At 49.4% G+C, this 25,109-nt stretch overlaps 1 protein-coding gene across 1 annotated transcript in view; it reads left to right on the plus strand.

The window, feature by feature from the left end:
- The window catches only part of FBXO22 (F-box protein 22), a 533,135-nt gene that overhangs the window by 157,656 nt on the left and 350,370 nt on the right, over nt 1-25,109 (plus strand). The gene's annotated exons all lie outside the window — the stretch shown is intronic.

Raw genomic sequence — 25,109 nt, forward strand, 5'->3', positions numbered from 1 at the left:
GAGAGTGTCCAAGCTTGTGACAGAACTGTCCATGAACCATGTCTTGATGAGACAGAGGACATCAAGTTTTTCCAGGAGGTGGCAGATCTCAATGAGTGTTTGACAGCCGAGTTGAGAGTGGCAATATGGAGAAGTACAAATCAGAGGTGTGCCATTCAGAGGTGTAGAAGGAGCCCGAGAGGGGGCAGAGGAGGAAGGAGAAGAGGACAAGATAGCCAAGGCGGAGGTGGAGGAAAAAGAAGCTTATCAAAGAGGAAGAGGTTGGCGTGAGGGCCTTGGACCAGGACAGCGCCATTCAGGTAGACATTAATGATTACCTTGGAGGAGTGGAAGGGGTCCAAGAGGACCTCACACTGGGTGCCACCGTTAATTGGTGAAGAAGAGAAAGGAGAGCGCACAGAGACCATATGAGTAATCCAAAGGTCTGGTGAAGGAATGACCGAGGATGTTGGTAAGGGTCTGTCTGGAGGATGCGTTGGTGTAGGTGTCAGCGATGCAGAGACCAGGGTTAGTTATATAAATAAACATTACCATACCCAGAGACCAGGATGTCCTTTTTGAACTTCTTCCTACCAGACTTGCTGAGAAGAATAGGATAGTCAATGGAGAAACCGTTGGATGCACGGATTACATTCAAATCCCTCTGCATTGTCCACAAGGCTTTCTGGGGCCTGGGTCCAAAATAACTTCAGCTATCCTTCGGCAAATACCTCTCCTCTCGATCTCTTTGCTCTTCTACCTCTAGCTTCCTCAGGGTCAGTCGTTTTTCAAACAACCGAGCTGGGGTTAGATCTGTCTTCGGCTGGGGTCTCCCTCTGGAAAAGCCTCCCTGCCACTCTAAAACATGAAGAGAACCATCTCCAGTTCTGGAAGCACCTCAAGACCTTCCTCTTTGCTTCTGCCTTTGGTCCCCCTCTCCCCTGCTGATCTGCTCTTGTTAGGGAGAATTCTCAAAAATGTGCCAATTCCTCCCACCTTAGAGCCCTCCAGCTCATTTGCTAAACTTTGGGACTTGAACTTTTCAATTCAATGTGTTTTCTGTGTTTGTTTCTTTTGGTTATGGAGTCTAACCAACTCCATAGGCATCATCTTTTACAATTCTCAGAAAGCACCTTCAGTGCAGTGACACAGGGAAGTCTTTCAGATTTTCCAAGGTTTAAATACCTTCTCTGGGATCAGCTACTGTTTCCCAGAACAGTGGAGTGAAATTGACTTCACTTAGCCCTGTAAAATTCTAGAACTAGCATACCCTATCTTACAATAGAGTGCTGGAGGGGTTACTTAGTATCACCTATGTCTAGTTATTCATGTAACAGTCAAATGTTACCCTTTCCTCTCAGAATGGCTTGTGGCAGTGGTTTTACAATGAAGTACCATAATTTACCCTGTTTGCAGCTCTGATAACGTTAAATCGCGGGAGCCATGTTGTTCAAGATGGTGCCTGAGTTTCCTTCGTTAAAACGGTTCCCGTCTTCTTTTTTCGCCATTTCTTTGTGGAAAGGTCCTTCTCGAGTTTTTCTCTGCGTGCCACACCAGGTTTGGTCTCTTTGTTCATTCGCCTTTGGCGGGCTTCAGGAGTGAAACCTGCCTCTGGTTCCAGAGTGTCTGGGGTAGGCAGGAAGTGAGGGGAGGTGCCCGAAACTCCCTGTGCTTAGTCTCCTAGGAGACACAAATGCACTCTGTGGTGATTGGCTGGCTGTCTGTGAAGGACAGCCACCCTGCTGGGTCAGTGGCAGCTAGGCTGGAATCAATGGGAGAGAACTGAATAAAAGGGTAGTCTCTTGGCTTGAGCGGCAGAGTCGACCACTGGATGAAGGAACCGAAGAAGAACTTGAAGAGGACGGCTGCTGCAACTCCTGGACCGTTGGTTTGCCCGGTGAAGCCCTGCTGCACGTCCAAATTGCCAAGTTCGTATCGACAAAGAAGCCCTGCAAGGACGACTTTTGCCTTTCAGTTGGTGGGACCAATCAACTCCCAAGTAAGCCACCTGGACACCCATCTTGGAGCTGGTAGCATTTCCTTAGAGTGCTGCAGGTAACCGTAGAGCTAGGGAGAGGCACGCCAGATTGTGTGCGTTGCTTGTAAACTGGCCGAAAGCTTTTGGAAGATCCTCCAGACTCCCACGAAGCAGGATTTATCAAGCCTGATTTCCCCCCCACCCCCCTCAGTTGAGTGCGGGACCTCAGATGTGAGGAAAGTCCACCTTGACGGTGGGGAACTGCGCTTATTGCTATTTGCTGTACCACAAGGAACTGAAACGCGAGAAAGCCACTGAAAGTAAAGATTGCCGGTTGCAAGCTTTGACGGAGCCAATACTGTGCAGGTGTCCCCCGACGTCCTCACTCTTGTCCCCACCACTGAGTCCCAGGAACAGTGAGATCTGGAGAGCTGTACAGTAACGGAAGTCTTCAGCTGCATCTTTTTCTTCTTTACTAAGGTAAGGTTCTGTAAAACAAGCCTCACTGTGGAAGTGACTGCAACTTCTGCAACTCGTAAGTCTAATCGGCTTGTGGCCCTGCATTTGATTCTTCTTGTTCTCAAAGACTCCTAAGAACTTGTGCAAAGACTTTTCCATTTACTTACCTCAAGTGCTGCATCCTATAAAAAGACTTTGGCCTATTGACTTTGACTTAGCCTATTGAATTGAATGACTCTTCTAAGAGCTATCTAAAAGTATTTGCCCTGCTTATGACTATTTGTATTTCTTGTGTTCTAGTAAGCTTTGCCTTTTACTTACCTTTTAAAGAGAATGCTGTATACCAACAGTAAGGTATTAATGTCCCCAGCACCCTTGTTACTGAAGTCACCTGTGGGTGTAGGTTGTGTCTGTGGGCCATCCCAAAACGGCGTTGTCTTATGAGTGTACATTATTGAAGTAAATCTGTGTTACTGTTCTATTGCTCACTTCTGAAGAAGGCTTTATAACTGACTGATCAATTATGGTTTATGCAAGAATACTTGAGTGTAAGAGTTTATTTGAGTACCTGTAACTGCATCTTTGTGTAACTACACTACTGATCATTTCCCCTCTTGAGATAAGCCTGGCTGCTCAACACGCTACCAAAACTGTGTAGTACAAGCTTATACCAAAGGTTGGGTTGCCTATACCTGTAGTCATATTTGTTTGTGGTGTTCTCAGAGGGTACTGCATTCAAACTTTGCCTAACAGTTCTCTCTTGGCACTGTGGACCTGACAACCCTCTGTCCTCTGGGCCCAGGTACCTACTCACACCGCCACCCCCCGCACTGCCTCCAGGCCACCCCTTGCACTGTGGTCTGTATCTGTACCCATACACCTAACCCCCCGACCCCCCCCCCCTTTTCTTCCTGCCATGATCAGACCTACCCTGTCTGCTGCCTGTTAGACAACGTTTATATGCAGTACCCTTTGGGTGCTCTACACACAACTCGGACCACAGGTATAGGAAACCCAACCTTTGGTATAAGCTTGTACTACACCGTTTTGGTGGCGTGTTGAGCAGCCAGGCTTATCTCAAGAGGGGTCAATGTGAGCTGTAGGGGAGTTGCACAGATTCACAGTGACAAGTATTAAAATAAAAACTTTCCCTTTCTTGTTACTAGGACGGTCAGTCGTATCAGCAATAACTGTCTGTTCTATTTCATATTCCCTTTCTTGCCTTGTTTTCTAGTCTTTTTGTCCAGACCATAAATTCATCCACAAAAGTCAAATGGTCATGTTTTTAAATGATTAAGTAACGGCTTATTTTTTATACTCTTCATTTGTTTGTAATTGTATTCTGATGCTATTTCTCTTAGGATTCTTTGAGTGGTTAAAGTCTAGTGGATCATTTAATAATTGTATGGAAATTATGTATTTTTTATTGTAAAGTGATCAAATCAATTTGTTTTTATTTATTGTAAAGGTGCTTGCATCGAACACAAGTTTAATAAAAAAAATAAAGTAAATAAGCATTAAAAATTAACACACAAGGTTTCTTGAATAAACAATTATTAATTTATCAGTCATAGTAAGCCTTCTTCAGAAGGGAGCAATATAAAAGTAACACTCAAATACACTTCAAAACACACACTCTTAATATTCTAAAATCAGTGAAGACCCTTTTGGGATGGCCCACAGACACAACCTACATCCTCAGGTGACTTCAATAGGTAGGGTTCTGGGGACATTAATATCTTACTGTTTGCATTTAGAATACTGTTAGAAGTTGGTAAAAGGAAAAAGGTTATTAGAACAACAAGAGACCACAAATATTCTTAATCAGGCAAATACTTTTGGATCCCCTAAGCAGAGTCATTCAGTATAACAGGCTAGGCCAAAGTCAATGGGCGAAAGTGTTATATAGGATAAAGCACCTCTGGCAGGTAAGTAGAATAGTCTTTGCACAATGTTTTAGAAGTCTTTGAAGAAAAGAAGAATCAAATGTAGGGCCACAAGCTGATTAGACTTGTGAGAAGTAGAAGATGCAAGCAACTCTACAATGAGAGGCAAGTTCTCTCTGACTTTATAGTACCTTTGTATTGAAGAAAAAGTGCAGCAAATGACTTCTGTGCCTGTGCAGCTCTGCAGAGCTCTCTGTTCCTGGGCCTCAGTCGTGGGGACAAGAGGGAGAACTTATGCGGACTCCTGCTCTGCAATGGGACGGTCACCGCTCGCAACCGGCAATCTTTCCCACAAGTGGCACTTCAGTGTTTCAGCTCCTCACGACTACCGCAAATAGCATCACCGCGGTTCCTGGCTGTTGAGATGGACTTTCCTTGCTTCTGGGGTCCTGCACTCAGTTAAGGGGGCTCAAGCCCGGCCAGTCCTGCTTCCTGGGAGTGAGGAGGATCTTCCTGGAGCTCTTGGCCAACCTAAAACCAATGCACACAATCTGGTGTTCCTCTCCCTGGCTATTTGGTTTCCAGCAGCAACTCTGTGGAAATTCAACCAGCTCCGAGAAGGATGTCCAGGTGGCTTACTTTGGAGTTGATTGGTCCCACCAACTGAAGGGGAGAAGTCGTCCTTGCAGGGGCTACTCTGTCGATAAGAATTTGGAGTTTCAGCACAGCAGCAGGGCTTCACCGGGCAAACCAACCGTCCAGGAGTTGCAGCAGGCGTCCTCTTCAAGTTCTTCTTTGTTTCCTTCCTCCAGTGGTCGACTCTGCCTTCCAAGCCAAAAGCCTCGCCTTTCATTCACTTCTCTCCCATTCATTCCACCCTAGCGAGTCCACTGCCACCGGGAGCGCCGTTGCGATGGGTTCCTCAGCAGCCAGGGTGAATTCGACGTCTCCGGCTTCCGTCACCAGTCAGGATCTTCGGCCAAGAGGAAATCGGACCATCCGGGCAAACTCCAGCAGAAGGCCAAGTCCGTCCTGCCGGAGAAGGCTAAGGGGCATTGGAGCGCCAGACCCTCCCCCTAAGGAGAAGGCCAAGCAGCACAAGGCTCTGGCCCTGACCGTGAAGTCCCAGGTACACCCGGCAAAGGCCCAGCTGTCCATCGAGGGGGTGGTGGTGTCTCTTGCAAAGGCCGCCGAGACGGCTACGCAGGGCGCAGCCACGAAGGCGAGGGTGTGCCTCCCAGGAGGGAGGCTTCGTTCCGGCCCATAGAGAAGACTCCAGAGAAGAAGATGCCAGTCCTCTCCCCGAGACTGTCCCCTCTGGAAGCGAAGGGGAGGAGGTGCGGTGGCCCTCCAGGGTACGGATATCTCCTTTTTAGGTGCTCATCGGCCTGTAAACCATCCATGAGGATGGAAACGTAAGAAACAGGCCCTACAATGAGCGTGGCGACGAAGGTGAGGATACCATTGAGGAAGATCAGCAGAGCGATGAGGGCCTGGGGCTCCCTGCCGGTGCTTCAGCGGCCTATTCCACCTCCACCGCCACCCCCACCTCAACTACCTCCTAGACACCGATTGGTGGACATGCTCTCTGCACTGCATGCTTTGGTCTCTGAGATACAGACAAGGATGGCTATCGCATCGGCAGCCCCACCCACGGCGCTGGAGGTGGCCAAGCCCCTGGCAAAGGGAGAACCTCCGGCCAAGAAGAGGAGGGTGCACCCTCTGCCTCCTTGCCACCCTTTGCACCCTTCTCACCCCCCCCCCCCCCCCCCCCCCCGAAGAATGAGATGGATCCTGACAAGGTGACGACTGCCACTGGCATTGACTACGACGGTGGGATGCAGGGGGGTTGGGAGGGGAGGAGGAGGAGGAGGATCATCATCTCAGTCCCACTCCTGGATGACATTTGGGACGAAGGTCTCTCACGAAGAACCCTTCTATGGCCCTTACGAAGAAGGATCGCTTTGAGAAGTACAGGGTGGTGGACTCAGCGCCCAAGTGCTTGCAGGCCCAACCATCTCCGGACTCAGTGTCTGCGGCGGCAAATAAATCGTCCTCGGGTGCTTATTCCTCGTCCGCATCCACCTCTCCAGACAGCGAGGGCAAGAAGTTAGATGCCATGGGACGACAGTCATCTATTCTGTGGCGACGACCATCAAGGCCCCCAACGCCCTCTCCATCGTGGCACACTACGACCGGGAGCTGTGGTTCAAGATCGCTCCCATCCTGGATTTTCTTCCTGACGAGGGCGGAAGCACTGGAAATTCTGCAAGGAGACGAAGTGGTGCCAGACCACGCCATCACGATGGCTATGGACATTGCTGACGTGGGGTTCCGCCAAATGGGCAACAGCGTTTGTCTTCGTCGTGGCTGGCTCAAGGCCACCAACTTTCGTCAGGACGTTCAGGCGAAGGTGCTGGACATGCCCTTCGATGGGGACAATTTGTTCGGGAAGGCTGGGGATGAGACTCTACAAGCCATAAAGACTGACGCAGAGACGGCGCGTGCCTTGGGCACTCCAACAACGGAGGCTGTTCTTTCGGCCCTCAGGCAGCAAGTCCCAAGGATCCTCCAAGGGGTTCGGCGGGGGCTACACTTCTTACTGCCAACCCTCCCGCTCTTCGGCCCAGGAAATCAACAGGGGCTGCTCCAAGGCCTTTGGAGGACGACGTCGTCACCAGGGTCCCCAAGACGGCCCTGTGACGTCCAAGCAGGATTGAACTGACGGTGGGGTCAGACCCTCACCCATGCACCCCGGTGGGAGGCCGGCTGGCGAACTTAATCAGCGTGTGGAAGACCATCTCCACTGACAGTTGGGTGCTGGACGCTCTTGCCCACGGACACACACTGGAATTTCAACAGAAGTGTCCCAGCAGGAAATCCAGGCTGCTGCTGTAGACGCGGCCCATGTTAAGGAAAGGCGCAATAGAGCTTGTTCCAAAGAGGCTCCGGAGTGTACTCAAGGTACTTACTCATGAAAAAGACCAGAGGCTGGAGGCCCATCCTCGACCTTTGTCGACTAAACAAATATATCAAGTCCCAAAAATTCTGGATGGTCACTTCAGCACCTGCTTGGACAGCTAGAAGAGGCAGACTTCCTGTCATCGTCGTACTTGGAGGATGCGTACTTCCACATCCCCATTCACAAGGGACACTGCAGGTTTCTGCGCTTCATGGTTCAGGGGAAGCACTACCAATTCAAGGGCCTTCCCTTCGGATTGAAGTCAGCGCCAAGGGTTTTCACCAAGTGCCTGACGCCGGTGGCGGTGCAGCTGCGACTGCAGGGGATACACTTCTACCCTTATTTACCCTTACTTGGACGACTGCCACATCCTGGCCAGTTCGAAGGACATCGCTGTCGATCACATGGTGAGGACCGTTTGCATACTGACGGAACTGTCGTTCTCTGTGAACTATGCAAAGTCCTGCTCTACTCCATCGCTGGACGCACTGTTTCTGGGGTCCCGACTCAACACAGTGTCGTGCCTGGTGTCTCAGTCGGAGGAGAGGAGAGCGGCCATTTTGGGCAAGTTGCAACGGCTATTGGCACTGAATGTTGCCACGATGAGGACCATAAATTGTCTGCTCGGCATGATGTCGTCCTGCATCTACCTCATCCGACTGTGCAGGTTACCGATGCGCCTGCCACAGGAGTTCCTTGACGACCGTTGAATACAAGTGTCGGGAAGCTTCCAGGACAAGATCACGCTCGACGGGAGCTTCCGTCAAGGGATAAGCTGGTGGGGAGTTGGCGCACATCTGTCCGGAGGCGCAGATTTCCAGACCCTACCGCCCCAGGAGACGGTCACAACGGACGCCTCCCTGGAATGATGGGGAGCTCACACCGGATGTCTTCACCCAAGAGGCCTGTGGCTACCAGAGGAGAAAACGTTGCACATCAACGTGTTGGAGCTGCGGGCAGTGTTTTGGGCCTTCAAGTCTTTACTTCAGTCCTCAAGGGCAAGGTGGTACAGGTCTTCACTGAAAATACCACCACAATGTTTTACATCAGGAATCGGGGGGGCACCAGATAGCGGTCCAGGACCTATGGCACTGGGCTGTCGCCCAGGGGATGTTCCTCATCCCTTTTCATCTGGCAGGAGTAAAGAACACCATCTCCGACTCTCTCAACAGGGAGCTACGCTCTTGCCACGAGTGGGAGCTTCGGCACGACCAAGTGGATCACCTGTTCTGCAGATGGCGCAATCCCCAGATCGATTTGCGACAGCGACGAACACCAAGTGCTGGAGGTTCGCCAGCATGTTTCCCCAGCTGGGGGAACATGGACGCATTCTCATTTCCCCTGGGACGGCCTGTTTCTGTATGCGTTCCGGCCGCTACCGTTGCTTCTTCAACTAGTCGATCAACTCAGACGGTCCCGGTGCAGGATGATCCTTGTCGCACCAGCGTGGCCGAGGCAGATCTGGTACCCGGACCTTCCAGCCATGTCAGCGTCCCCTCCAGTCAAGCTTCCGATGGTCGCAGATCTCGCCAGGGAAGGAGGCGCAATTCTGCACCACAACCCAGGAACGCTGAACCTGAAGGCCTGGCTCCTGCAGCATTAAAGTTTGGGAGTTACGATCTCCCAGGGGACTGCAAGGAGGTACTTGCCAAGGCCAGAGCGGTCTACTCTTAAATGCTAAGGACCTAAATGGAAGAGGTTCGCTGTTTGGTGCTGTGCACAGAAGATCAACCCTCTACGAGTCACGGCTCTGCAGGCGCTACCCTATTTGCTTGGCCAAAGCAGGACTGGCCCATGCCTCCATCAAAGTTCATCTGGCGGCTATCTCCCGCTACACCAGATCTCTGGGACGGTCGTCGTTATGGTGACACCGTCTGGTTAAAGAGTTTGTCAAAGGACTGCTCATGGGTCCTCCATTTGAACCCATGCCGACAGTTCCACTGAAGTTCTTGGCTACGAGGAACGCCGTCTTCCATGACATCACCTCTGCACGACGAGTGGGTGAGATTCAGGCCCTTTCCTGTAAACCACCTTATTTGACTTATAACACAAGGGTGGTGGTGCAGACGCACCCCTCCTTCATGCCCAAGGTGCCTTTGGACGTTCATCTAAACAAGCCCTTGGTGTTGCCTGTGTTTTTTCCGACGCCTTCGTCGCCGGCTTAAAGGACTTTGCACTCACTGGATGTGGCCAGAGTGCAGCAGTTCTATGTGGACCGCACAAAGGGTTTCCGGAAGACGTTTCAACTTTTTGTGAACTTTGGCCCTGTGAACCATGGGAAGGCCCACTCCAAAGCTTCCATTTCCAGGTGTCCAGGTGGCTCTCCAGTTGCATCACCCATTGTCACCGGTTGGCTAACCGACTGTTGCCTGGCTGTCCGAGAGCCCATTCGACCAGAGCGATCGCTTCAACTACGGCGTTCTTGTCTGTGTTCCACTGCTGGACATCTGTACGGCTGCTACATGGAGGTTGATGCACACCTTCACGAGATTCTACTGCGTCGCCAGGTATTCCAGGGAAGAGTCCAGGGTTGGCCAAGCAGGGCTGTGCAACCTCTTCGCTTGAAGGTGAACCTGATGAGGAGGTAAGAGATGCTTATGTTGAGCCTTGCCCCCTCCCGTGGTTGTGAATGTGTTTACTGCTATGTATTATTTATTCATGAGCATGTGAATCAATGCCAGACCCCATGCTGGAGAAGGAACAAGTTACTTGCATGTAACTGTTGTTCTCCAGCATGGGTCTCGCATGGATTCACATGCAAACCCTCCCGCCTACCCCTCTGCGGCTCTTCTCTTGGTCCTATTGCCACTTTACGTGCTACCAAATCTCAAGATGGCTGCCAGAGGAGAGGCTTTGGTTGAAGGCAGTCATTGGCTGAGGGCAGTATGACCCAGAGCTCAGTGATTGGTTGTTAGAAATGAAACTGGTCTTTTTTCTTTACCGAAGATTCCCAGCCTGACGACGGGGAATATTCATGAGCATTTGAATCCATGCCAGACCCATGCTGGAGAACAACAGTTGCAGGTAAGTAACTTGTTCTTTCCCACACTATTTGTATTTAGCGGGAAAGGCTTGGCAATGGACTTATTAGTATAGGACCTTTTATTTTGACAAGACACCACTAGGACTGCATTTATTATTCGATGGTCGTAGCTTGCTCCCATCTTTAGATTTAGTTTTAGATGGGTGTTTTTTTAAGCCCAGTTGAAGTTCAATAAACACCATTCAACTGTGATCACTTGTGTCCGTCTTACTGTTTGATACCATGCCATCCTTACAGAATGCAATTATATCTACCCATATCTTATGAAGTTGCTGATTATTTTTGTCCTTGTTAGTCTCAGTTTCTTTCTTTTCTTTCCCGCACTTTTAGAGGAGATTTGCAGTAGAACTAGATTGTTCAGTCAGCAGCGTTTTTTTATTTTTCCTTTATGGTTTGTTTGTGTGTGTGTGTCTGTCTGTCTGTCTGTCTCCATTTTGGTAATAGCTAAGATTTCCTCAAGCGTATGAGCCCAACACATCCGGTCTCTTGTGTGAATTGGTATGAAATATGATTTTGTCCCTAATAGGTTCATTAGCACCTGTGGGTCTCAAATGTACAGGTTATCGCTCGGTTGTGTAATGGAGACACATTTCTCAACACTCATTTGGTGCTTGTCTTTTGTCAAAATTGTATTTATTGATGGAAATATTTCTTTTCTGCATGTATGGGCATGTAATGTAGCCCATTAACAGGGGTAACAATGTCAAGTTGCAAGCTACTAGCAAAGCATAAATAGTCACTCTCCTCCTCAGTACCCCACATACACAGAGCACACCATTTACTACTTTCCAAGAAGAGTTAACGGTCATTAGCAAATGGCAAGAGCCACATTTTATAGCCTACTATTGAGAGCAGTGTTTCTGCATAGAGTAATTTTCAAGTATGCCCAAGCCTACCCATCAAGCTCTCCCACAATCTGCACAGAACCCTGCAGCAGAGTGCGGACTATTGCCATTGTACCGACAACTCAGCAAGTGCCAACACTAGCAATGCCTAACGGTGTACCTCCCGCCCCAATAGACTTTGCCCACACACGGGGAACTAGCCATAACAAGACTAGAATGAAAATAATATTGGACTAATTATGTAAGCGCCGTAGAAGATGACAGGCTAACAGGAAAAAGGAGGAAAACAAAAGATCCTTACTATTGCAGGCCCTCGATCTGCAGGGCCAATGCCCTCGATCTGGAGTGCCAATGGAAAGTATGAGAGACTCCTCCACTTAAAGTTGAGCAAGGAGTGGGTGACATGAACACTTATAATCAAGTCAATTATAAAGCTGCATCAGTGTCCTTCTAAAGGCATGCTCTGTGGGATGACTTTGCTAATGTGGATTCCTGGACCCCTCCCTTGACATTCTGCAACACTAAGCTTGAATCGCATTTTGAGAGCTGGTGCCTAGTTTGGACAGGCCATCCTGCAAAATGAATTTGTGTAACCTAGTTGCAACTCCATTCCACCCCTCCTAAGCCCCTTTCTGGTTTCAGTGCTTGGGAATCTCCCACAAGTATCGAGGAAAGGGGATGGGTTGTAGGTGTGATGACGTTGCTCACCATAGTCACTGCTGTACTCCCAATTCTTAGCTCTTTCCTTTATGCTCCCACCCGCCTGCCCCTATGAAATTATACGCATCAATTGGGTACTGTATGCTCCCAGCTTTACTGAAAATGATCACATTGGAAGGACTACCTTCTGCTTTTTTTTTCTTTCTCTCGCTTTTCTTTAAAAGAATGCCCCAGTTCCACCTCTTAGGAAGGAATATCCCACAATGATGGAAGAAATGTGCCCATGGACTGAAAGTTCACTAGTCGCAGTTAGTAACCTTTCTAATTTTGACTCATGCTCTATAGATCTTGCAACCCTCTTCCACTTTAATTCATTGTTTTCCAATAGTATACCTCTATAGATCTGATTTGTCAAGCTGTGCTCAAGGTTTTTAAGGTGTCCTTCGTAAATTAGCAGCTTGAGACCGGATTCCTTACTTTATTTATGGCATACAGAAAATCCAGAAACTGGTTTTACAGCTGGCTTTTATCAAGTGGCTCACTACGATTTACATTCCGTCGTTTACATTTCCATTCATTTATTTATGGTTCACTAATAAGAGACATTCTTGTTAGGGAGATTTTCATTAAGGCCTGTTTCACAAGGCTCCCTGTGGTAGTGTCGCAAAGCAGCCCAGGTTTAACTATCAGGAGGTGAGGGGGTTGGTTAACAGGGGTACAATACACACTTGGATTGAAACCTTCCTGAACGAGAACACGTTGAGTTTTCTCTCCCTTGGCAGCTGCTGACTCAACCTCTATTTTGTGCGGGGTTCCTCGGGGTTCTTGCGTTTTGCTAACTCTCTACAATATCTTCACCAAACCCTTGTTTGATGATCTGGACCTTCTGGGTGTCACTTATACGAATTATGCATATGACACTTATATTCTCCTCCTGCTTTCTGGGGATCACAGTAAAGACACGGAGTTGGTGAACAAGGTATATCTTATCATCAAAGTGTGGATGGCCACTCATGGCCTATGTTTGAACGATGATGAGACTGAGCTGTTAATTTTGGGATCACAGGCCAACATTAAAAAACGAGGTCAGAAGTTCTCCTCTTTCAATATCGACGGGAACACTTTCAAAGTCTCCAAGGAGGTAAAAACCCTTGGTTTCTATCTGGATTCTACTTTGTCTTTTGATAAACAGATAAAAGCCCTGCATTCATCCAGAGCTTACACGTGCAAGTTGCTAAGAGCAGGTAAATCTTTCCTCTCTGATGCTAGTTGCCTGATCCTAGCCAGAGCCATAATACTGTCATGATCTCTGCTTCCAAAAGGTCAGGGTTTTCCCAACTCCCTTGGAAGCAGATCCATAACCCAGGTTCCGAGGGCCAACCAGTCCCAATTGGGACCTTTTGGACCCAGTCCTGGCGCCAGTGGCACCAGGCTCATAAATATGCCCAATCCCAGCGCTGGAAGCGCCGGGCTCATAATGCTTGGGTGGACTTACCTGCAGCAGACCATGCTGCTTACTTGCCTGCCAGCTGAGCCTCTGATCCTCTTCTGTTTGGAACTACTTTTCCTGTTGGGTGGGGCAGGAGCCACTCCCTAGATTCAGAACACTGGAACTCTTCTGGAAAGCAGGAACTCTTACCAAGGCGTGGCTGTGGAAGGAGACACCTAAGCACTACAGGAGGCCTGGAAAGCAGGAACTCTTTTCTTACCAAGGCGTGGCTGTGGAAGGAGACACCTAAGCACTACAGGAGGCTATTTAAACCACACCCGGTGGATGAATCTTGCTTTGCGTTATTCTGCATCCTCTGCAGCAGAACGCTCATCGTGTCTTCTGCATCGGATCCTAGGCCTAAGGAAAAAGGCTTACCATCCTGAATCCAGTCTTCAGCAACACCTATAAAGACAAGAAAGAACAGGTTAGCATTCCGGCGTCTGAAAGACAAAGGCTTACCTACTCTTCGTGCGCTCCGGAGGTCTTCACACTGCATTCCGGCATCTCAAAGACAAAAGCTTACCAACTCTTTGCACGCTCCGGAGGCCTTCGGCGCTGCATCCTGCATCTGAAAGACAAAACAAGGTGCGTTTAAAGACATTGGGGAACTTTAATACTCACGTGCCATTACTCTAACCCAGTGGGTATTCCGGCACCCTGCAGCCGCTCCGAACTCGTACCTGCAAAATAAAAGACAGTTAGAGCGCATCGTGAAGCAGGCAACAAGCGCTTACTTACGTGCTTCCAGGCGCTTCTATTCATCACACAGACTCCATCTTCAACTCACTTCAGCCCGTCATCCGCCATCGCCGGAACCTGCAAAACAAGAGACATCATTACTAAAGACTTTAAAGACAATAGAATCACTCGAAACTTACCGTTCGTGCAGTAAACGACGGACAGCAGTCCTCTGAAGTCAAGAGGCCTGCGCTACCGATCCAGTGAAGAAACTGGTTACAGCACCCTGCCCCGAGGCAGATGGAGAGCTCAGCATTCACTTACCTAAGGTGAGAGCGTTAACCTTTGGGGGTCTACAGGAGAGCAAAAAAGGAAAGAGATAGGGACACCCCAATAACCCCAGTTCATTAATCCCATATTTTCTATCTGCAGACATCTTACTCTTGAAGTCAGGCATACAGTGCACAGAGGTCCAGCCCAAAGAGCCAACCGGGTGCTACACATCACCTTTGAAGATACGGTAGTCGCCCAGTCAAGACCGGCGCTTCTGCGAGAATCAGGTGAGCGTTACAAATACTCTCTAGAATTGACTAGTGTAATGCCCCATATAGTGGGACCAATAAAACAACTATTCGGAAGCTCCAGATATTACAAAATAATGACTTAAGAGCAGCCCTAGGTACTAATAAAAACTCACATTTCATCCCTCAGACGCCAACATAAATGGCTATCTACAGGTAACAAAATTTAGCTTAAGACACTGTCGCTGACACACAAAGCTCTTAATAAAGCTGCCCCTAGCTACCTTTGAGATAAATTCCAGAGAAGATTCTCTCCCAGACCAACTAGAACTGGGAATACTAATTGCCTGACTATAACTAGATATAGGCTCAACACTATTGGTGGTAATAGCTTCCCTGTAAGGGCAGCAACATTATGGAACTGTATCCCACAAGAACTACGAAAGGACCAACCCTTCTCATCCTTCAGAAAGAATGTCATAAAGCATATTTTCAAGGGGATTGGGTCCTCCGACGTATTCCATATCTATGACAGTAATCACCACAGCTGTGCTGCTTCGGAAAATCAGGAGTAACGGGAGTAACCAGAGTAACCAGAAGATTAACTTCCTGGACCTCACCATTGCACCAAAAAACAATAAACTTGAGTGTTCTATTTTTAAAAAATCCACAGACCGCAACACGGTCCTACATTACAATAGCCTTCACCCAAAGAGCCTACGAGAGAATCTCCCGTATGGACAGTTCTTGAGGATTCGTCGCAACTGCACGCAAATGGACGATTTTCAGAAACATTCAAGTGACCTTCAGACAAAGTTGTTGTCTAGAGGTTACCCTAAGAAACTTATAAAAAACACCCAGAAGAGAGCAAGATACACACCGAGAGATGCCCTCCTGACACCCCAAGACCGAACTGCCACTTCTGAGATTATCTTGACCTGCGTCACCACCTTCAGCCCAACTACTTCCAAACTTAAATCCCTCATCAAAAAATTCTGGCCACTTGTCCAACTTAACCTTCCAGATGAACCTAAACCACGTATGGCTCTCAAGAGGTCCAGAAATCTCAAAGAATTCCTTACCAGTTCCAAATCCAACAAAACTCCAGCTCGCTGCACTTTGTGGAACATGAGAGAAATCATTGGACATCACCTGTGCGGTCAGTGCACGGCATGTAAACAAACGAAGAAACTCAATTTGTTCATGATTGAGGGGAAAGAGTGGAAAATTAGACACTTTTCGAATTGCAAGACCACCAATGTTATATATGTAATCCAATGCCCCTGTGCATTACGGTACGTAGGCCAAACCTCAAGACCCGTTCACAAACGTATTTGCGAACACAGATCAAGAATACGATGTAAATCTCTGACTGCTCCCTTGGTCCACCATTTTGTTGAATTACAGCATAATAGCGACTCTTTCTCTTGGTGGGTGGTGGATAAAGTTCAAAACAAAACAAACATCGCCAACACCCTCAATTTCAAAGAGGCATGGTGGATGCATAAACTTAAATCCACTACCACCGGCCTGAATGAGGCCATACAAGGACCATTCAACATCTGAAATCCCTTTCCTTATGACTACATTATGAGCTCAGGTTCTGCTCCGCCCTCTGCCTCAATCCATGCACTTATAGGCAACAGAGATTATTGTCTACTATATTTTCAGACACTGTTACACGTCCGTGTGTGCCTGTATTCATGTGCATATTAATGGTGCCATTTATCACCAATGTTTATCTATGAGGCTTGACTTGCAGTACAATTCTGTATTTTTTATGTTGTATCTGTGCAGTATATGTATGACCTGTGTTATATCTCTTTATTTTTACAATGTACCCTTTGCTTTTATCTCCTAACGCAGGTTACTAGACATGCATACCTTAGAGCGTCCTCAGTTTTGGTATTGATTTATAAGCAGAGATCCTTTTTTTCCCCGACATGAGTGCGGGATGATTCTCACTCCTGCTTCCCTACCCACGCCGGTCTTTTTTCCCACCCACTCTTCCTTCCTACACCCACCCCCCCGCGCCCAGCACTCACATGGCTCACTTCTTTCTCCCTTTTTTCATCTCCCCCATCTTTTCTTCACACACAGATCACTTGATCTAAGGGGCAGCCCTTCCCCTATGCCACGAACCAGATTCTCGTAGCATTTTGCACTGTTCCCGCAGCAGGGTAACAAGTCAGAAAAACTACCCGTGGGATTCTGCGCATTAACGGCACTATGAACACGAGACAGTTCTCCCGTGCGCATGCGCAGTGACTTCGCGCTCGTAAACGCTTATCGCAGCTCTCCATTGCAGAGACAGCACAGGCGCCATTCTGAGACGCCAGTCATTGTGCTGCCCGCCCTGACTGACTGCAGGTACGGTCTTCCACACCCGGACTTGGCTAAATCAGCCACTCGCCGCACTCTCCCTCCGAGAGTGCCTACCCGTCTTTAATCTATAAGCCCTCCTATGGATACTTACATGATCCTTACTTTTCCGTTCCCATCCATCCCACAGGGCGCTCCAGACGCTCCATCTCTCCAGAGCCATCCAGTTATGATGCCTTCACCTCTGGACTGCTCCTGAGACGGTCCCCCGCCTAATCCAAGTGGGACCCCATCTACCAGCCTCGGGTACCATTTTGCCACCCTCACTTTTTCCCACTCCCCAATGCACCTCCATGCATTTCTGCACTTGCTTGTCCTGCACTCATATCCACTCCCATTGTCTCATGCCATTCTTTCCCTCCTGTTCACCCCCCCCCAGCCCCCTCCCTCTTCTCTTTTCCTTTTGCGTGCCTCACAGGTTCTACCCTTACGGACCCATCACCGACTCCATGACTCTCCCTGAGTGTCCGGCAAGATTAACCCACCTACCGCCTGCCGGCACTCCAGCGATCCACACTACCTACGCCCACACAGGCGACCCCTGCCCTTCCAACCACACTATGATTAAACCCTTTGGGTTCATCTGCTCCAACTGGACGCACGACCAGTGGTGAGTGGATTTTGTTACTGGAACTCCTCCTTTTTTAGGATTTGTCGTTTAGCATTTTATGCTATATATTGACCCTGACCAGCTATTAGCAGCTGTTTTAACTGTACTCTCTTATGCACTTTTTCTACCTTTTCTGTTTCGCTAAAACAGAGTTTCCTGACTCTCTTTGGCCCCAGAAGAAGGCTACCATCTATTCTGCCGAAACGTCATCAGCACTTTTTTCCGAAAATAATCTCGGGTCTTTAACCTGTGCTGCAAATTCCATCTCCTAACATCAAACCCAGACGTAGACCAAATATGAGGTCAGACTATAGCCGGGCATAGGAGACTGATCTCCAACGTCTCCTACATCTGAACTTTTACCCTGTGTTCTGCACACTCAGTGGCATGAAACATCCTCGCTCACAAACAAACTGTTAGTTAAATTGTATAAATGAAAGTTTTAGTTGCCATGCCTTTTACTTTGACCATTTATTTTCCACATTGATGTCATAGTGAATGTCGAACTATGCTTCTGTGTTCCACAATATACATTATAGATTGTTATATGTAAAAAATGTACTAAAATGCTTTGCACAAAGAAAATAAGCATCCACTAATTAATAAAAAGCTGCAATTTTGTATAAAAGAATTTGGATTTTGTACATCAATAGTACATTAGAGATATCTGTTTGACAGCTGCCCCCTTGAACAGTTGCCCAAACTGCACGGGCACCCATTAGGGTCTAAAACCAGTGTGCAGGGAACTTATCCCGTGCACCCCCAAGATCCACAGAGGGTAGGACAACCCCCCCCTTGTTATAGCTTCGGAAAATCTTCGGCGTCTGCGTCCTGTCTTGTCGACGTCAATACGCCGCACTCGAGGACCTCCTCCGACGGCTGACGTCACTGGATGTTACAAGTAGGACGCATGACGCCTGTAGCCTCAGTTCCGTTTTTTCCGCGAATGTGTTCGCTTCGGAGATCTCGGCGTGCCTCGACTCTTTGGAGTTCTTGTTCTTTCTCGGTTGTTCGAACCTGTTTGGTATTGTGAAGTCTTTCTTCATGAAGATTTCTACCTAGTCTTCTACACCGCGTCCATGCTTTAAGAAGTGCGGGGACTGTGGGTCTAAGATGTCGGTTACGGACTCGCACAATGTCTGCCTCTGGTGCCTCGGGGAGGCCCATGACACGGATGACTGTCGACTGCCAGTCACTCAGGTCAAAAGCCTTGCGGGAGCGCAAGAACAAGTTATCGGTAGGTAAGGTGTCCAAGCCCCGGAAGTCGAAGTCTGCGGGGCTTTCGACGGATGATTCGAGGGGCGCGACTCTCCACGTCGTCGTCAGAAGTCCAGTGGGTCTCGGTCCCGGAGTCGGTCTCGCCACTCCTCTGCCTCTTCGAGGCACTCTCGGAAGCGCCGTCATTGGTCGCCTTCCCCGTCCTCTTCCGAGGACTCTGCCCGTCGCTTACCCCACCAAGCATGCGACACCGGAGGAATGGGCTTCCTTCGGGAAGAAAATGTTGGCAATTCTCGAATTGCAGGGCACTGGTCCATCCGTGCCTCAGAGTGGGGGAGGTCATGATCGGTCGAGAGACACCGCCCGCACGCCTTTTGGCTCGGGTGGTTGGCATGATTCGCGGGAGAGGTAGAGGTCCTGCTCGGACAAGGGGAATCGTTCTAGTCATGCCCGGTCCAGGTCCCGGTCCTCGACGTGCTCGAGACCGTGTGAACCTGTGGTGTCTTCAAGGAAGACGTCGACGCCGGTGGCGCAGAGGTCGTCGACAGACTCTTTCGAGGCCCTGCCTTCGAAGAAGTCGTCAACGCCATCGACGCCCCGGCTGTCGAGGGACACGCTCGGGGCCCTGGCCTCGAGGACTGTCGGCGCCACCGATGGTGTCGGGGCCGCGTTAATCGTCAACGCTGATTCACTCGACGCCTTTTGAGGCTGTTTCGATGGGGGTTCCCCGGGGCTCGGTGGAACCACCGCGGAAGGATCTGGCAAAGGCCAATGGCTTTGTTCCACATTCTGTGCCTTCTTTCCGCTAGCTTGAGTTTATTTCAGAGGTGGTTGAGGGCTCTGATGATGGCATGGTTCCAAATACGGTACCGGACGAGATTTTCTCGGGCTATAGCCAAATTGAAGACCTGCGGCAATCCCTGCACGATGCCAGTGGGCTGGACACCTATCCGGAGGTGGAGTTTTGTAGGCCTCAGCCTGGCACTCATTCCGACTCCTCGTACCGGCGCCTAATGTCCAGGGTCACCGAGTACTTGGGGTGGTCTGCTCCCTCAGGGGCTTTTTTTCAAGATGACCTTAAGGATATCCTCGACCAAGGTCCACCAACTGACCCGGTACTGCTGTTCCATATGGCTCTACAGAGGAGGGTGGTGGCAGCTTGGACTGCTCCGGAGAGTCTCCCGGCAATGGGCAAGTCTTTGCTGCGAAAATACCGCTCAGCCAGTAGCGACCCCTGCTACTTGACCAAGCACCCCACTCCGGAGAGTTTGGTGGTGCAGGTGGCTACGGCCCCGACAAAGCAGGCGTCGTATCCTACCATCCCTCCTGATAGGGACGTCAAGCGTTTTGATGGCTGTTTTCTTCAGGGGGTATGGCGCTTCAGGCGGCCAACTCCGTATGTGCCTTGTCGCGTTTCACGCACACTCTGTGGAACTGTTTCCATAGCGGCTGAACATATTCCCGAAGGGGACGAACGGAACGGGATGGTTTCCTTGCCATGGTTCAGGCGAGCACTGTGATACGCAGGTTTGCGTGGTTGCGGAAGTCGGGGTTTGCTCCTGATGTGCAGGCCCGGCTCCTCAACATGCCCTTTGACGGGGGAACATCTATTTGGCAGCAAGGCTGACGAGAGCCTTGAGAGGTTGCAGACCTCCAAAGCTGCAGCAAAGTCATTGGGCGCTGCAGTTCGCCAACCTCCGCCTTTTTTCGTCCTAGGGGACCGCAATGGAGGGGAGGTTCCTTTCGTTATTACTCATCCTTTGGTAAAGCGAGAGGAGCTGCCAGTCAATGGGGCCACCGTAAGAGTGCCAGAGGTGGAAAACAAGGTACTCGAGGTGCCAAGGCCGCTCGGGCTGTTGCCTCTTTGCCCTCAGGCAACGCCGCTTCAGCTCAATCATGAGGCCATGTCCCATGGTTCGCCGGTTGGGGGAAGGCTGGCGTAGTATCTTGCAGAGTGGCGCGCCATTACTTCAGATGTGTGGGTTCTGGAGATCATAACCCACGGCTACTGTCTTCCTTTCCGGCAGAGGCCTCAAGACAATCCACCGGGGAATCTCTTTGAAGAGTGCGGATCCGCTCCTTGCGCAGGAAATTCAATCTCTCCTGGAGAAAGGCGCCATAGAACTGGTGCCTGTAGCAGAGAGGAACGAGGGATGGTACTCCCCTTATTTTTTTATTTCCAAGAGAGACGGGGGGGGGGGGGGGTTGAGACCCATCATGGACTTGCGCGGTTTGAACAAACTCCTCAGGAAGGACAAGTTCAAGATGGTTAATCTCTCTCAAGTCCTCCAGGCCCTTCAACTTCAGGGCTGGTTGGTGTCTCCCGACCTCAAGGACGCTTATTTTCATGTTCCAATACATCCCAAGCACAAGAAGTACCTGAGGTTTGCGGTTGGCGACTCGCACTTTCAGTTTCGGGTCCTGCTGTTCGGATTGACCTCCGCCCCGAGGGTCTTCACCAAGCTCATGGTAGTGGTGGCAGCGCATCTCAGGAAAGGGGGGGATTCACGTCTATCCCTACCTGGATGATTGGTTGATCAGGGTGCGCCCTCCCGAGCAAGTCCTGTATCATCTGTCAGTCACCTGTCACTCCCTCCACAAGCTGGGCTTCTCCCTCAACTTAAAGAAGTCCCATTTGACACCAACTCGGAGGCTCCAGTGCATCAGAGCAGTGCTCGACACGTCCCTGGGGCTGTGTTTTCCTCCCCAGGTGAGGGCTCTTCACATTCAGCAGATGGTGCACAAGTTTCAGCTTGCCCACAGTCTCCCAGCGTTAGAGTTCTTGAGATTGCTCGGCTTCATGGCATCCTGCATTCTTCTGGTGCCAGAGGCCAGGTTGCGGATGAGATCTTTGCAATGAGCACTCAAGCTCCAGTGGTCTCAGTCCTCTGGCAGGATGTCGGACCCTGTTCAGGTGCCATGCTCGGTCGCCCAGGACCTTCTGTGTTGGGCCGTCGAGCTGTCGAAGACAATCTGATGAAGGGGGCCTCCTTTTTGGCTACTCTGGCCGGAGGTGACGATCGTGACGGACGCATCCCTCACGGGATGGGGAGCTCATGCCAACGAGTTGACAGTCAGCGGTCGTTGGTCTCCGTCAGAGTCCAGACTCCATATCGATTTGTTGGAGCTGAGGGCCGTCGGGCTAGCCCTGAAGGCTTTTCTGCCGACTGTGTGAGGGAAGAATGTCCTGATCCTGACGGACAACACGGTGGCCATGCACTACCTCAACAAAAAGTGGGGGCAGGGTCACTTCCTCTGTGCAGAGAGGCGATGCAGCTTTGGTTCTGGGCAACCCAGCAGGAGGTTTCGATCTCGGCAGTTCATCTGGCCGGAGATGAAAACGAGACGGCGGACGCTCTGAGCAGGCAGAGCGCGATCTCTCACGAGTGGGAGTTGGCGCCGGAGATTCTCCTGGAGATCTTCGCCATTTGGGGGGACCCCTCAAGTGGATCTCTTCGCCTCCAGTGTCAACCGGAACTGCAAGAGGTTCGACTTGCGGGAATTTCCTCCAAAAGGAGCCTGAGGAGACGCGTTCGTGGTGAAGTGGTCATTCCCACTGCTGTACGCGTTCCCTCCAGTCCCCGTCATCCCGCAAGTGTTGCGGAGGTTACGGAAGTTCGGTTCCCGGGTGATCCTCATTGCTCCGGCGTGGGACCGGAGGACGTGGTACCCGGACCTTATAGACTTGTCCATCTGCCCTCCACGTCGTCTTACCTACCGAGACGATCTGCTCTCACTGGAGTGGGGACAGGTTCTCCATCCAGAGGTCAGATCCCTCAATCTTCACGCTTGGCTTCTGAAAGGTTGAGGTATAAGGATTGGGACCTCCCTGAAGACTTGATGGAGGTGTTGCTCTCGGCCAGGCGGCCGGCAACAAAGTCTCTGTACCGTTGCCGTTGGAGAACGTTCTGCGACTGGTGCATAGTTCAGAATGTGGATCCTTTTGAATGCGACATTCCCATGGTTTTGTCTTTTTTGCTTTCTTTGGCCCACAGGGGCTTGTAAGTGGGGACCATTAAAGGTTACCTGGCGGCGCTGTCTATATTTAAGCGCTCGTCTGAAGAGTGTTCCTATTTTAGGATTCCTTTAATTTCGCAGTTCTTGAAAGGGCTCACTAATGTGTTCCCTCCGTCACCTTTTCTGGTGCCAGGTTGGGATTTGAACCTTGTTCTTAAGTTTCTTATGGGTGCTCCGTTTGAGCCTTAACATTCTTGCCATTTGAGGCTGTTCACTCTGAAAACTGTGTTTTAGTTGAGGTTACTTCCGCTGGCAGAGTGAGCGAGTTACAGGCACTTTCAGTTAAGCCACCCTTCACTGTGTTTCACAAGGACAGGGTTGTCCTTAGTGTTCGTCCTTCTTTTCTTCCTAAGGTGGTTTCGGAATTTCATTTGAGCCAGAAGGTTGTTCTTCCGTCGTTCTATCCTCCTCCACATCCTGGTAAGGAAGAGGAGAGGCTCCATAGGCTTGATCCTAGGAGAGCGTTGAGCTTTTATATCTCGCGCATGTCCCGGGTCAGAGTGGCTGATCAACTTTTCATTGGTTACGCTGGAAAGCATTTGGGACAAGCTGTGACGAAACGGACTTTGCCTCGTTGGATTATTTTAGCTATCTCCGAGTGTTACCGCTTGGCGGGTAAGGACCCTCCGGCTGGCTTGTGGGCCCATTCTACCAGAGGAGTGGCTGCGTCTCCTGCCTTCAGAGGGAAGTTCCTATTTGTCACATCTGTGATGCAGCCACCTGGGCTTCAGTACATACTTTTGTACGTCACTATTCCCTTGATTCCATCAGAGGGCAAGATCTGGCCTTTGGCAAGGCAGTTCTCTATTCCGCAATTTGATTGGGAATGCTAAATTTGTATTATAAATTCTTTCCCACGTCCTTGCTTGGTACTGCTTTGGGAGTCTGTCATATATATGGAATACGTCGGAGGACCCAATCCCTTCGAAGAAAAAGTTATTTTCTTACCTGGTAACGTTCTTTCGATGGGATGGTCCGACAACGTATTCCATATCGCTCCCTCCCTGCCTTCCCCGCTGCAGAATTTCTTTTGCGTTTGCAGCTTGCGTTCCGCAAGGCCTTGTGTGTCTGACTGGCAGAAAACTGGTGGCACACGTTCTGGGGAAAAAGCTATAACTGAGGCTATAGGCATCGTGCGTCCTACTTATAACATCGGGTGGCGTCGGAGGAGGTCCTCGGGGACGGCGCAGCAACGTCATCGACGCAGGACGCAGATGCCAAAGATTTTCCGAAGCAGCACAGCTGTGGACATTACCTGTCATAGATACGGAATAAGTCGTCGGACCATCCCATCGAAAGAATGTTACCAGGTAAGAAAGTAACTTGTTCATCTTATCTGACCCATAGTTTCCGACCCTCCCCACCGAAACACATGGGAATCTACTCTATCTGTGAGTCAAACTGTTACCCGAGGTCTAACATGTGGTAACCTGTATATTTGAACTTTGTATATTGCTGAAACCCATATGTATCTATCCTACCTGCGAGCCTGAGGGCTCCACGGGGTGAATATTTGTTACGCTGTACATATTTGTATGTTATGTATCATTGTTGCTTTATATATACACTGAACTGTGCTTTGTATCTACAGTAACTCCTATTATACTTGTTTATTGTGTATATTGTATAACTATGTAAGCTTTGCACCTTCATATTGCCGCGCCCAATTACCTTTGGGTCTAGAGCGCGTAATAAGTGAATAAACAAACTTCACAAAAAACCAATGAGAGATTACTCTAGCACTATTTTTGTAAACTGTTTATTTTTAAATTAAAGGCAAGGGCTCAATTGATGCACATTTGGGTACGAAACTTTACAAAGAAAAATGCAAAACTGTAGCCGGTAAGTAGCAAGTTCCCCAGAGTTCTTCAGTATTGCTTAGAAGATAAATACATTTATAGGCAAGGAAAATGCTTTTCCTATCATAAGCAGCACATTTTTTAAAACATTTAATTATTATAATTTTTTTTAAGTGCCAAGGTCCTTATGCATATTTGAACCGGCTTGCAGAAAAGTTACCTTTTGCAAAAATGTCCAAATTTGCAGTTTCTGTAGTTCTGGTCTAGTTTACTCCATAAAATACCCTTGGAGTGGAAGAGGGGATTCCAAGATTGAGATTCAGATGAAGAAGACTCAACAGCAGGGCCGGAAAGTCAGAGCAATACACTGGGTCCAAGAAGAGGTTCTGCAGCAGGCGGTTTTACAGTTTCTAGGAGCTGTCACTGAGCTTGTTTCGCACCCGCTGATGGTCCTAGTGATGTCACCATGGTACAGGAGGGACTTCGAAGACCCTTGGCAAGGATGTATATTGAACATTCAGTGCCCACTGTATTGAAGGCCCAAGTCAGAGAAGCAGAAATGGTGACCAACCTGCAGTTA

This window comes from Ambystoma mexicanum, chromosome 11 (assembly GCF_040938575.1).
Source record: "Ambystoma mexicanum isolate Mex_15411 chromosome 11, UKY_AmexF1_1, whole genome shotgun sequence".
NCBI classification, from domain to species: Eukaryota; Metazoa; Chordata; class Amphibia; order Caudata; family Ambystomatidae; genus Ambystoma; species Ambystoma mexicanum.